The 13135-nt window shown below is 32.0% G+C and overlaps 1 protein-coding gene and 1 non-coding gene across 3 annotated transcripts in view; one reads left to right on the forward strand and one right to left on the reverse strand.

The window, feature by feature from the left end:
• LOC126769371 (syndecan) overlaps positions 1–13135 on the forward strand; it is a 248851-nt gene that overhangs the window by 198023 nt on the left and 37693 nt on the right. The gene's annotated exons all lie outside the window — the stretch shown is intronic.
• Positions 6275–6347, reverse strand: Trnav-aac (transfer RNA valine (anticodon AAC)). The gene has a single exon. It is a non-coding gene; the product is annotated as a tRNA-Val (tRNA).

A 13135-nucleotide genomic window follows, 5' to 3' on the forward strand; every position in this document is an offset into this window, starting at 1 on the left:
CTTCACTCAAGTAGCGTAAACCTAGAACTATAAACTGCATATTACAAACTTGGATGCAACAATTAACTCGACTTGGACTCGTTCAACAAACTTGCGCTTTATTGATGAAGTGGCCAAGTTTGTTGCAGCATGACAATCCCTCGGCACGTACCGACATGTAAGTTAGTTAAAGCACTTGTAAAATTTAAATAAACATAGTTGTAAACTACGTCATTTGGTTAAATGGTTGGAATTACATGTATGCATTAATATATAAGGTATTCATTTTCTTCGGAGTAGTTGAAGTTCCGATTAATCTATTACCACCCACATTACACAAACAAATAAAAGAATGACTAAGCATTGAATCTTACGTAAACACCGATTAAGTTGAGAGGTCTGTGAGGATTCAAAATTTTATTATTGCAACCATATAAACAGCATAATAAACGGTTTATACGAGAAATCTGCTATGGAAAACGTAGACGGCGTAGGTATTTATTTAGATAAAAAAGATGTTTATATTATAACTTATATACAATTATTATAAACATGCTATGGTTTATATATAAAAGAATAAGAGTAAGAATAACATTTTCAACAGATAACTATAATATTATTTCAGTTCCTTGATAAAGATAAAAAACAGAGTTTAATACATAACGTTGATCCACAGTCGATTTGCGGATATACCGAGAATTTTTCACAATGTTTTCACAAGATTTACTTCACCGCCAAGCAAATGATGAATAATAAATACAAAAAGACTAATAAATCAGTTGCGTTTCCCCGAGTGAGACGTCGCAATATTTAGTTAAAATCTACCCGATCTATACACCGGATCATCTTAGCTTTGAGTTTATTCAACAACATAATGAAAACAGACAAGTTTTAATTAAAACTAGTATAATCACAGAGTTCCTTATTCTTCAGTTATAATAACAACCAGCTGTTACGGAGCTTTTATGAAATGTCTACAGCATTTAATAATTACATTAGAAACGGAATCGTAACATCCACGTAGCACATATCTTATATGGGACAATAAATTTTTTTTTTTAATTGTATAGTTATTTAAATTGCAATACTTGTTTTTTATTGCTTTATACGTATAAAAGTTGTAGGCCCTAGGTGTTGTATCACCTGCAACCCCGGATTTATGTCTAGGTCTACAAGGTACCGGCCTAGAGGCCCCGCCAGCCGAGGGGTGTGTATTTTTATCTGGGTGGGGAATCAGCCTGAAATTATATAATTTTACTCTCAGATGTTTAATTAAAGAGTAACTGATGATTTGGTTATACCCTGACTGCTTAGTATATTTATATGTTATATATATGTAACTATATAAATCATTTTAATTGGAACGTTGACGAATACGGTCTAGTTTTTGCTCCTTGAATATGTGCAATAGCACTTTTTGCAAGTTCCAATTACAATGTGCTTGTATTACGATGCGTTCGTTCTCTGGTTGTCGGCGCTTTCTGCCAGACGTTGTAATTGAATCAACTTCGTTGCGCATCGTCTGAGTCAGAAGGAACTTGTAGAAATATTTTTTACCCGGATTTATTAAATTATAAAATGTTTTTGCTAATTAAACAACTACAAATGTGAATGAGTTTTTTTTCTTTTACAATTAGAAAAAAAAATGCTTACCCGTCCTTTTAATGTACGTTTCTGGTTCGCATGTAAGTATTTTTAAATATTTACCTATCAAAATATTTATGAAATTCGGATGTAATGAGCAATTCTGTACATTTATTATCCAGATTGAAGCTTAGAAACGATGTTTCCAGTGAGCTCGGAAAATTCACGGCTTTCAAACATCGATCAGTCTCTAATCGGTTTAAGTTCACAATGGATGAAAATTGTACTTGGCGTTAACATTAAACAAACAATGAATAATAACGTGATTTAATTACTGTATTAATTTAATATACAGCTAACATTGATATATGTATATATATGTTATATGTTTTTTTTTCTCGCTGGAAAAACACATTTATGTGTTTCCCCCACAAGAGGTGGGGGGGTATGTGGGACTCGCCGGCGCTGAAGGCGCCGGAATACCCACTAAAAAACCAGCGGTACCCACTCCATCTTGTCGGGGGACGTCACGGGATCGCTAGCGCATACTACCGTGATATATGTTATATGTTAATACGACTCTAGTCATTATAAAAAAAAATGAACAGTCAAAACCAATCAAATAGTCAAAGGCCCAACCAATAACAGAACGCACAACTGCAAAGATTTTAATCTAGAACGATATCACAGATACTAATAAAAACTGGTGTACGCTCTCGTGGGTGATCGTAAATTTCCACTATGTTTTATCTCGTAAAAGTTTTGCGAGTCGATTGATAAGCGAACCTTTCATCGTCAGTTCGACTCCAATTTAAAAACTCGATTTAGTTATGTTTTCATAAAAATTATTGTAATTTTAATTGGTTTCGATATCTTGATTACAACCCCTTTCTAGTGCCTGGGTTTATTGTTACAATTAACTGAAGACCGTTGAACTATGATTAGAGCTTCGGTATTTAACTTTACCTGTTAGTATCAAATGGGTCAAAGATTAGAACGGAATTTTGAACCACTTTTACCCCAGCGATTTAATTATAATTTGTCATACTTTAAGTGCCGGTGACTACCACCTTTTTTTTTTTTATAGAATAGGAAGGCGGACGAGCATATGGGCCACCTGATGGTAAGTGGTCACCAAACGCCCTTAGACATTGGCATTGTAAGAAATGTCAACCATCGCTTACATAGCCAATGCGCCACCAACATTGGGAACTAAGATTTTATGTCCCTTGTGCCTGTAATTACACTGGCTCACTCACCCTTCAAACCGGAACACAACAATATCAAGTACTGCTGTTTTGCGGTAGAATATCTGACGAGTGGGTGGTACCTACCCAGACGAGCTTGCACAAAGCCCTACCACCAGTAAACTACTTTACTAAGTTTCACTATTTTATTATGTTTGACGTTTTGAAGACATATTAGACATCAAAAATGATTATGAAATTGTTTCTATTGGTTGAATTGGTTTTTATACTGTCTCATACATCGCATATATCCAGTATAGGTAAAATTTGCCTAAAAAAATTCAATTTGTCGATGTCTTCGACGCTTATTGGAAAATTATCATCAAACGTAATATTAAAGGTTTTTATTGAATTCGGAACAACTAAGAAAATATTTTAAGGTATTTTTTCTCTTTGTTCAAATTAAATTACACGATATTATAATTAACAACATTTATAGGGTACTTCGTACTTTACTCAATAAAACTGAGAGTAAACATTTCAATATAATATTATGGTTCGTAAATTTTGGAATTATCACAACTGGAAGTGTTAAAACCTATCTTGAAATCTATATGTTCAAACTTTCAAATTTATTTTATTCATGTTTCTATTTTCGTTAATATTAATAAAATTATATTTTTTTGTTTCAGGTATGTTTTCGACTATGAATGCAATAGTTTCTATAATATGAACAAGAGGTTTGTTAACTATTAACTTTCACCGAACGATCGAAGAGGATTTTAACAGTGCGTGTATGCGAACACAGTCCCACAGTATCTAAAATATACTTAGTCAGCTATCATTTCAACCGACATCGACATTCACCCTCGCATGATGCTTACTCTTAATTAAAGTTCCAGCTAACAGCTACAACGACTTGAATTAACTGGCACAGCTGCAAACATAAACCGAGATATGAATAAAACATCCTGCTATCCCGATTTACAAGGGTAAGCTTAAACACTACGGGTTATGAATCATAAAAACGCCGAAACAAACGTACATAAATTATTTAGCGTTGTACCGACTTATACATAATTGTTTGTACATTCTAGGGCAACATACTTATACACTCCAGTATAAGCAGTCTTTAAAAAGCCTTTTTAAATTATAAGCATTTTTTTGCCACAAATCGACTAATCCTATTAAAAATTGTGGCATGTGCAATAGTAACATGTTCCGTGAACATCCCATGGCTTGGCAATGGCAGAGGCGTTGAAAAGATCAGTCTTTTTTTAAGAAGGCTTGGAGCTAATTTCACAACGCTGTTCTACTACGGGTTTATGAAAACATTTTGTGTGGCAAAATGTAATTCGATACATACAGGTTTTATTTTTCCCCACTGAGCACAATATTAGCTTATAATTCAACTTACACATGTGAAAACCCTTGTATGTGTTCCGTATTTGGAGCAACGATATTCGGTGTGACCTATGTATTTAAATCACCAGTTTATCTTGTCTACTTATTATTTAAACATTATTCACACACGGACATCTGATCCCAAACTAAGCAGAGCTTGTACTATGGAAACCAGACAACTGATATACAACATATACTAATTTCCTTTTTGTAAATACATACATAGATAATTACACCCAGACTCAGGACAAACAGACATGTTCATGCACATAAATATCTGTCCTGGGTGGGAATCGAACCCACAACCTTCGGCGTGAAAGGCAAGCATTCACCAACCACGCCAACCGGCTCGTCTTTTTATTATTTATATTTATACAACTAAAATAATCCCGTTAGGATCCTTTAAAATCAATTTAACGGTTTCGAAAACGAAAACTGCTAATTTTTCAGAGCCCCATGTCCTTTATTACCATTTGAATTATTTTTAACTGCATTTGTATTCTATTAAAATATAAACGTATGAATTAATGTAACTTGAAATCTGAATAAAAATTACGCTAAATAAACATCCAAAGTAATATTATCCTTTATATTTTCTTTAAAATATGCAAAAACAAGCTGGAACAATTTTCAAGAGTAATATTATCAGAGCGGATTCAATCTGAGATGCACTCGATTTAAAAATAATATTGCAAACAATTTCCGCACTACATATTAAACCAGAACTGGAGATGCACATTGTTTGAATTTTTAGAATATTATGACCTTACTCACAAACAATGATTTATCTTTTTCTAAAACCATTGATTTGACATTCCATAAAAAATGTACAGCTTTGTTCATACTCCCATGTGGTTTGGTGGATGTTTTCCTTCACCGCCGACCAAGAGATGAATTATACACTGAGACTAAACACATGAAATTCAGTGGTGCTCGGCCGAGTTTGCACCTGCAATCCATTAAGATCCAACTTCTCTAGCCCCTCGGCTATCATAGACGATTTTCATCCTTATTGTTATTTCTCTATCACATGCGAAATAAATATAGTTACATTCACATTTTGAGATCTTTAAGAGTAATTTCCTAAGGTGACTTCCCAATCACTGATATCGTAATATAGACCTTATGTGTTAGCTAAAAGGTTACTTGTTGAAATAATCATAGCGAATAAGTATCTAAAAATTTTAAAGCACCGTGATCCCACTTTCTGTTTTCCAATAATCTTGTTGAAATTTGAACAAACAAGACAAAGGCGTTGTTTGAACTAAATTGGTTTCCAATTATCCAAAATATATTTGTTGAAGCAAGAATTCCATTAAATTTATGTTTGAAGTAATAAAAAACGAAACCTCTTATTTTTTCTACTCTGTATCAATCAAATAAATAACCATGTAAATTCTCAAGTAAATACATTCATGTGAAAATCACTTTATGTGATGTTACACTCGTACCATTTTCCATTAACATTTTTAATTAAATAGAATATAATTTTCTATTGTTTTCCTTATTATTATTAAAAAATATATATAGTGTTATAAAAATGCTTTCGCATCTGTCTATGTCGCCTAGTTTTTCTAAACTATACACGACAATTTGATAATAATATTCATATTAAAAATAATTGTCACGAAATTTGTATCAGTCGAAGGTGCTTTACGGACGGAAATCATATGTAGTATAAATCGTAGGTTTTAAAAAAGCCGTACAGAAAAGTTATACAAATATATTTGAATAAATTCTTAAAAAGATACAAAAAATAAAAATTGACTTGATTTAAATTTATTAGTTGCAGAGTAATAATTCGTTTATATAAATACTAAATATAATTTTTAAGATATTTCCGTAAATAAAAATTGCCGCTTGTATGGCATCGTCAGCAGAACTATTGTCACTTAAAAAAAAATTTTCATCGATTTGTTAGAACTCTTTCGCATTGCTCCAGCTTCTCAATGTCAGCGTTGTTCGACAAAGTAATCTAAAATCTATCTACGGCATGTACGTTAGGGCCCTATGGTTTCATTGATTATTAAAAATTAATGCGATAGTTTGATTCTTCTCCAATACTTCAATATAAAAGTATCTTTATTACATGGCTTTAATCACTAAACAAATAAAAAATATGTTTCCGCCCGGGATCGAACCGGGGGCCTTCTGCGTGTTAGGCAGATGTGATAACCGCTACACCACGGAAACTTGAAAGATATGAATGAAAATACGTGACAGATTTTGCTTTCAAATATTGTATAATCAATGTCGGCAACATTGCCAGCTGTTATGTATGAATATTACGCAAAACGCTACAAAACTTGATGTTATTGAAAAAATTCAAATATTTTTTGATATATGAATTGATTATTATTATAAAAGAAAAATAATGTTATTATTTATCATTAAACATTATCTATAGTAGTATAATAATCTCCGAGTGTCGTACATAGATCAGTTCTTGCAAGGTGGCCATTAAAAATCAGCGTTGGAATCCGAGAGCCCTATATAACGGCTGTCAGGTTGCCAACATAAGTGGCCATCCTGGTCGTGACGTCACACTACTGTTTAGATGAAGTGTATTTTTTTTTTGTTATTCTGTAAGATGAGTACACTATCTGCTTTACTTGTTTGCACTGATTTACTTTAACCGACTTCAAAAAAAGGAGGAGGGTATCATTCTTGTTTGGTCCAATTTAAAGAAACAACCCCTAAGAGTGAAAAAATAGGGGACGAAATTTTTATGGACTCGTATTTTATTTGATGACGGCTGTTATAGTTTCCCAATTTATACAAAAAAGTATCTACTATTAACAGATTAGTAAAGTGATTTACCTGATAAGTGTAAATATTTACATTTCATATAATAGAATTAATAGAATCTTTCCTTATATCGTATTATAAGAAAACTAAATACATGATTCCACCCGTAAAATACACAAACCATATTGTCCATAATTTACCCCGTCAAGGGTAATTAATTTTCATAATGTTGTCCCGTTCTGGTCATAAAAATGATAATTTGATCAATACACCACTCGGATCCACTTCCTCCCAAATGTTTACTTGAATGCCAAACTTCGTAAGTATTATTTCTGTATAAGTAGAAGTTATGCCGTTACATTTATCATTTTGCCTTTTTCCGTTACATCAGTTTATCGTTTCAGTATTAAATATTATTTTATTTTATTCGTATGTTTTTTTTTCCAAAACTTATCTTTGTAGTACTCTTGATATCATACTCGCTTTTAATTTTAATACCACTGCGATTCTAGTTATGAAAATGTGGCAGTTAAATAAATAAACTTTAATTTTAGGTTTGGATTTGTCCTCACGCGTAATACAGATCGCAATCAATCTACGATAAATAAAGCCTGTAGTTTTCGTCATAAGCGAAATCGATCGACCACGTGACTATTTGCAGGAATCCCAATTAAAATTATCACTGAGGAATTCAACCGTCAAAAGTTGGAAGTATTTTAAACATTAGTTCTTATATTGCAATTTTACAAACAAAACCATACACTAAGTTAAGTCAGACCCGCTAATTATACGCAAAATGACGTCAATTGTGAAATAGTTTCATATTTTGATTACTGTAATAGTAATTATATATTGATACCAAAGTTGTGTTTCTGATAACATTATATTGGCATTTAGTTGAAGTTTAATGGGTCGTATGGCTTGGGCAGCATTGATAAAAAATATATTTTTTGTACTTACCAACATATGGCCTATAAGCTTGTCTGTCTTCCTTAAGTAAACACAAAAAGGGTTAAAAATGGAGCAAGAGGATCTAAAAGTAGGTCACGGTATCCAAACCGCACAAGCATCACTGAGTTTTTAAGTTCTAAATCCGTCTTTACAATTCATCTCATGCTCAACGGCATGAATACATTGTGATGAAACTCGCTTGTGTCAAATGAAATTTAGACACATGACCATACCCCAAGCAGCCGAGATGCAAGTTAGTATCATCAAACTAACATCCTTCATTTCCTTCATAGAATGAAGCTTATTATTATATTATTATAATTATTCTATCTGAGCCTCGTTTAGCGCTCCCTATTATAAAAATATTTTATTTTCATTTGCAATTTTACTTTCTACTTTATTAATAAAACTGCGCAGATAAACAGTACGGATCCAAGGCCAATATAAACGTAAATTAATTTGAATATGGTTCTCTTGAATGTTAGCAAAACTTATCCAAATAATATTTTCGGAAACAGTCAAAGTAAAAATGAATAATTTAAAAGGTGTCCGGAATGAAAGACATTCAACTTGAACGTTCGTTTGATTTATTGCCAACAGTCATTGCTCTTAATTTATCTCTTGTATTATATTCTGCGGTTTTTCACAGCACCTTGCTTCAGTCACGAACGCCATTTTTTCCTCTCCTGAATTTCAATGGTTCTTCAAACTTTTCCCCGAAAACATTAATCATTCTTCAAATGCTTCTCTTTTCAGGTGGTCATTGGAAATGTAAAAATATTAATTTCTAAGGTTAAAAAAGATCTTTTATGATTTTTTTTTATATGAGGTAATTTATCCATTAAACCTGAAATAATCCTACAGCCTAATTCGCTTCTTTCCTAGGTTTGGTTTTAGTGGGAAATAATCCCACACATTTCATACAAGTTGCGCAGTTTTTTATTAAAACATATCACAATTAATTACATAAATTGCGGTTCGAAATTTTATTTAAAGTTTTTCAAATTAAATATAATGTTATTTGAGTTGGCTTGTTAATATGTAAGAATACCTTCGTAACATAATAAAATAATCAAATCATGGCTCCAGACCAAATACTGACTTTCCGTGTTGGAATCATTTTGACTTCTCGTTTTTAAGCCGTATATGTCAATATTCTTATTCGCTGTAGAGTAAGTGCTGTTTTCACGGATGCACTTAATACAAAAAACCTCGTAAACTCACATCAATAGATCAATATGGGATATCTCATTTCTACTCGACCTAAACCACATGGTAGTGAATCTTCATCAAATAAAAAATAATATTGTAGATGTGCTTAATATTATTGCAAGTTTAATAAGAATTAACCGACGGTGCACTACTATTACAATAGGTGTCATCTTAAATAAAGTACTGAAGGAAGAGCTTAAGTTTTTAACGAAATCCTTCATCCGTTATATCGAGCCTTTAGTCGATACTTTGACACAGCCTCTTTCAAAGGCTGGTCGAAAGCCTTTATCCCTTTGATACGCGCCGACAAAATTCTCCTCTACGTTATTGTCCGGTATACGATGTGAATTTTCGTTCCGCTTACAAAACATTATGCTATAAATGATCGAACGTGCTAATCGGTTAAATCTTGTACCTTAAGGATATCCCATAGCTATATATAATAGCTAGTTACCTGTCTTGGCTTCATATGAAACATCGACTTCGAAATATTTGAAACTAAAATTTAAACAAATATTAGTGTACAATCTATCGAGCCGAGATATCTGTTGGAGTTTATAGATTATGACATGTTAGGAATGAAACGTTTGCCTCCAGGCTATTAAAAATAAAAATAAAATATTATATTTATGATTAACATTGTAAAAAAGAAAATATAATAAATTGTTTATTTTCTTTATCATATCAAATGTGTTTATTTACGAATTGCTGGTAAATTTTTGATCAATAAGGAAGTTTGTAAAATATTGAATAAAGATTTTAACTTTGACCGCGTTCGGTGGAAATACATTTATTTTCCCGCACGTACACGGTAATATTTATTTACAGAAAACGCTTAAAATAAATATGTATTTTGATAAGGATTAATACTTTGTAAAAAATAAACTGAATTAAAGTTATCGTTTATTTTTTATAAAAAAAAATATATAAAAAAATTATTAATTTTTATGACATTTTTGAGTTATTTTCTTGTATCTGTTATAATTTTCGCTTCGAAAGCACCTGCGTTGTCATGATAGGGAGATATAGCTTATATCTCCAAAAATATACAACGCTTATTATTATAGTATTAAATAATATGAAGTCGACATGGCTTAGTGGATAAAACACGACGAAAATCGCGGACACAGATTTTTTTTCTGGTTCGAAAAAAAATCCTTACGTGATTAGGACATTGCGTAGCAGTAAAACATTTCAATTCAAATATTCAATTTCTTACGTTAGCAATATGATTAATAAGAATATAGAGAGTTTATTAAATTATGCCTACAAACAATAAATTATAATCTTTTGAATACAGTTGAAATGATTTAAGCTGAAATAACATTTCAGAATAGCCGCCGAAGCTTTTGTCTCTGTTATAATTAGATATTTTTAATACGATTACGCTAAATTTTGAAGATCAGTCCTGGTATAAAAGAACGAATAATATTACTTACATTAATCTGAACTTCTTTCTCTTTATATTCTTATAGAATTCGTTTCTGGATAAATACTTGGAAATAATAGAAAAAAATAGGTTTTGTTTAGTTACTAATAATGTAAAGAGCATTTTTTTTATTTTAAGAAGTATACTTTTTATTTATTTTATAATATTAAAACAAAAAATATAAGTGTTAAGACATTAATATGTGGGTACAAATAAAAATCAGCTAAGTTTACACTAATTACTTATACAGTTGAATCAAATATTTTGGACTTAATAACTATTAGAAATGACCGTTTTGTAGGAAATACTATCAAACTCATTTGCCACTCTGTAGTTTATATACAAGCTTGTGTTCTGAAAGACGACAATAGCTTTAGTTGTTGTCCGCTTAACATTTGAGCTATTGAGGTGTGACAGTTGGTATTTACTGCTCATGTGTTCTCGATCAATTTCGGCCACGGCGGCAGTTCCCAAGAGAGATATATTACAATGCATAAGTGCGTACTCAAACACAAGTGCACAATTTTGCACACACTAGTGCTGGTGACAAACTATTCTACTTAATTTTATTTTCTTAAAACGTGAATTATCAATACAATAAAAACTATTTTAAAAGTGTTAACTTTATCATTAAAACCCTCTACAACATAAATAGTTTTAGTTATGCTTGTAATCGAATAACGATGTTATTACTATAAAATATGATGCTGTTATTATAAAACTGTTTAGTAACAGTAACAGCTTGTTAATGTCCCACTGCTGGGCTAAGGCCTCCTCTCCCTTTTCAGGAGAAGGTTTAGAGCTTATTCCTATTTAGAAACTGTTAATTGCGGATGTAATGTTTTAATTATACCAATTTCATATTTACGTCCTTATACATTCTTCTCAAGCTATCTGTATGCGTAAATTTAATTCTACGAACAGTTATTAGACATTTCTAAGTTATTTTTGCAATATATACATATGTACAATGTACATATGTTACTAATACACAATGCTACATTTTTGCAATCTATACTTAGATCACTTAATTTCAAAATCATAATATTGTTTGTGAATATACATGAACACGCTTGGGAACATTATGCAAACAGCGAATGCAGCATAAAGCTAACATGTATTTCAACTATGCAGCAATCACAACTCCAATTAATCTGAGTCAGGCGGCATTCACGGTTCGCTTGAGGTGTCGCATCAAATGCAGACTTAAATCAATTACTCCTTAGAATATGTTCAGCAAATACCTTCGAATGTTAACTTTTTGCTTCAAGTGACGAGAGTTTATTGTGTTACAAATATCTAAAGAAAAAATATTCTCCGTTCAAGTATACTTCAACTTCTATATAAGCGTTATTTATTATCATTTTATAAGATGAATTTACTTTGTGCAAGCGTGTCTGGATAGGTACTACCAACTCATCAGATATTTTAAAATTTGAAAATATTGTAAAGAAACCTCCATATGCCGGATGAAAATCTGCCACATTTCCCAACCCGCATTGGAGCAGCGTGGTTCCACGCCTCAAAAGGAGAGGTGGTCTTAGCCCACCTCTCCTTTTGAGGGACATTAACAGGTTACTTTTAAAATAATAATAATAATAATTTACCTCAACTCTAACGGCTAAACAAATTTGTCTTTGCATTTGAAGACACCCTCCCTGTCTTCGGACTTAGGATAGGTTCAATACCATACGGAGGTGAACAAACACAAGGGAAGATGTTTACAATTTGCCCGCATTTAATTATCCCCACAGTAAACTGAACGTCCACATTCTGTTTGAATAGTCAAACGTGTACATTGCTTCTACTAAGGTGATGCAATGCGATAAGTTCGACTCGTTAACAGCACAATGTCTGTCTAATTGGTTTATAAAATTAATTTGTAGTCAATATCAACATTATTAATATTCAAGATAGGTGAAAGTGGAAAATATTTACGACCAGATGTATTTACAACCTCTCTGTAACATATTGTGCCGCCAAACAAAAATACTTAATTTGCATTTGGTGCAATTACAAGCATTAATTACATCAAATAAAGTCTCCAAGATTGGTGGCATAGCTTATCTTTCTTACGGTGCTATTGTTTTAAACTGCTTGTTTTTGTGTTAAATACTTATAATCCTGCGGTTTGTTCTTTAGATTTCTATTAACTATGCTGCCTTTTTCATATAAAATAAAGACATGTAGGAAATAATTATCGAGATATGCCAAAAATACTTTGATGTTAAGTCCGGTATGATACATAGATGATGAATAATACCTTAGTTCAGTGTATCATACCCGCAAATGAAATTGTTTATTGATTATAAGCTAATAATAATAAAGGTTTTTGTAAGAAAAATAAAATATAATACATATAGGCATATGCCTCATCGTTTTACAATCCGCATTTATTGTTAAAGTACAATATACAACATACTCGTACGTAGTCAAGTAAAAATACCAGCAACAAACTAATATCCAACGATTGCACACAAATAGGAACGATATTAAAAATCTCCCATTGTAAATATGAAAGCACATTTTCCTTCCTGGTACGCCATTGGTGAACAATGGTGCTTTGCCTCGTTCGGGCCCAAAGATTGTTTTCTTACGGCCCATTGTGTCAACTCTGATCTACAGGACTAAATGAAAATGG

The sequence above is a fragment of the Nymphalis io genome, chromosome 1 (assembly GCF_905147045.1).
Source record: "Nymphalis io chromosome 1, ilAglIoxx1.1, whole genome shotgun sequence".
NCBI classification, from domain to species: Eukaryota; Metazoa; Arthropoda; class Insecta; order Lepidoptera; family Nymphalidae; genus Nymphalis; species Nymphalis io.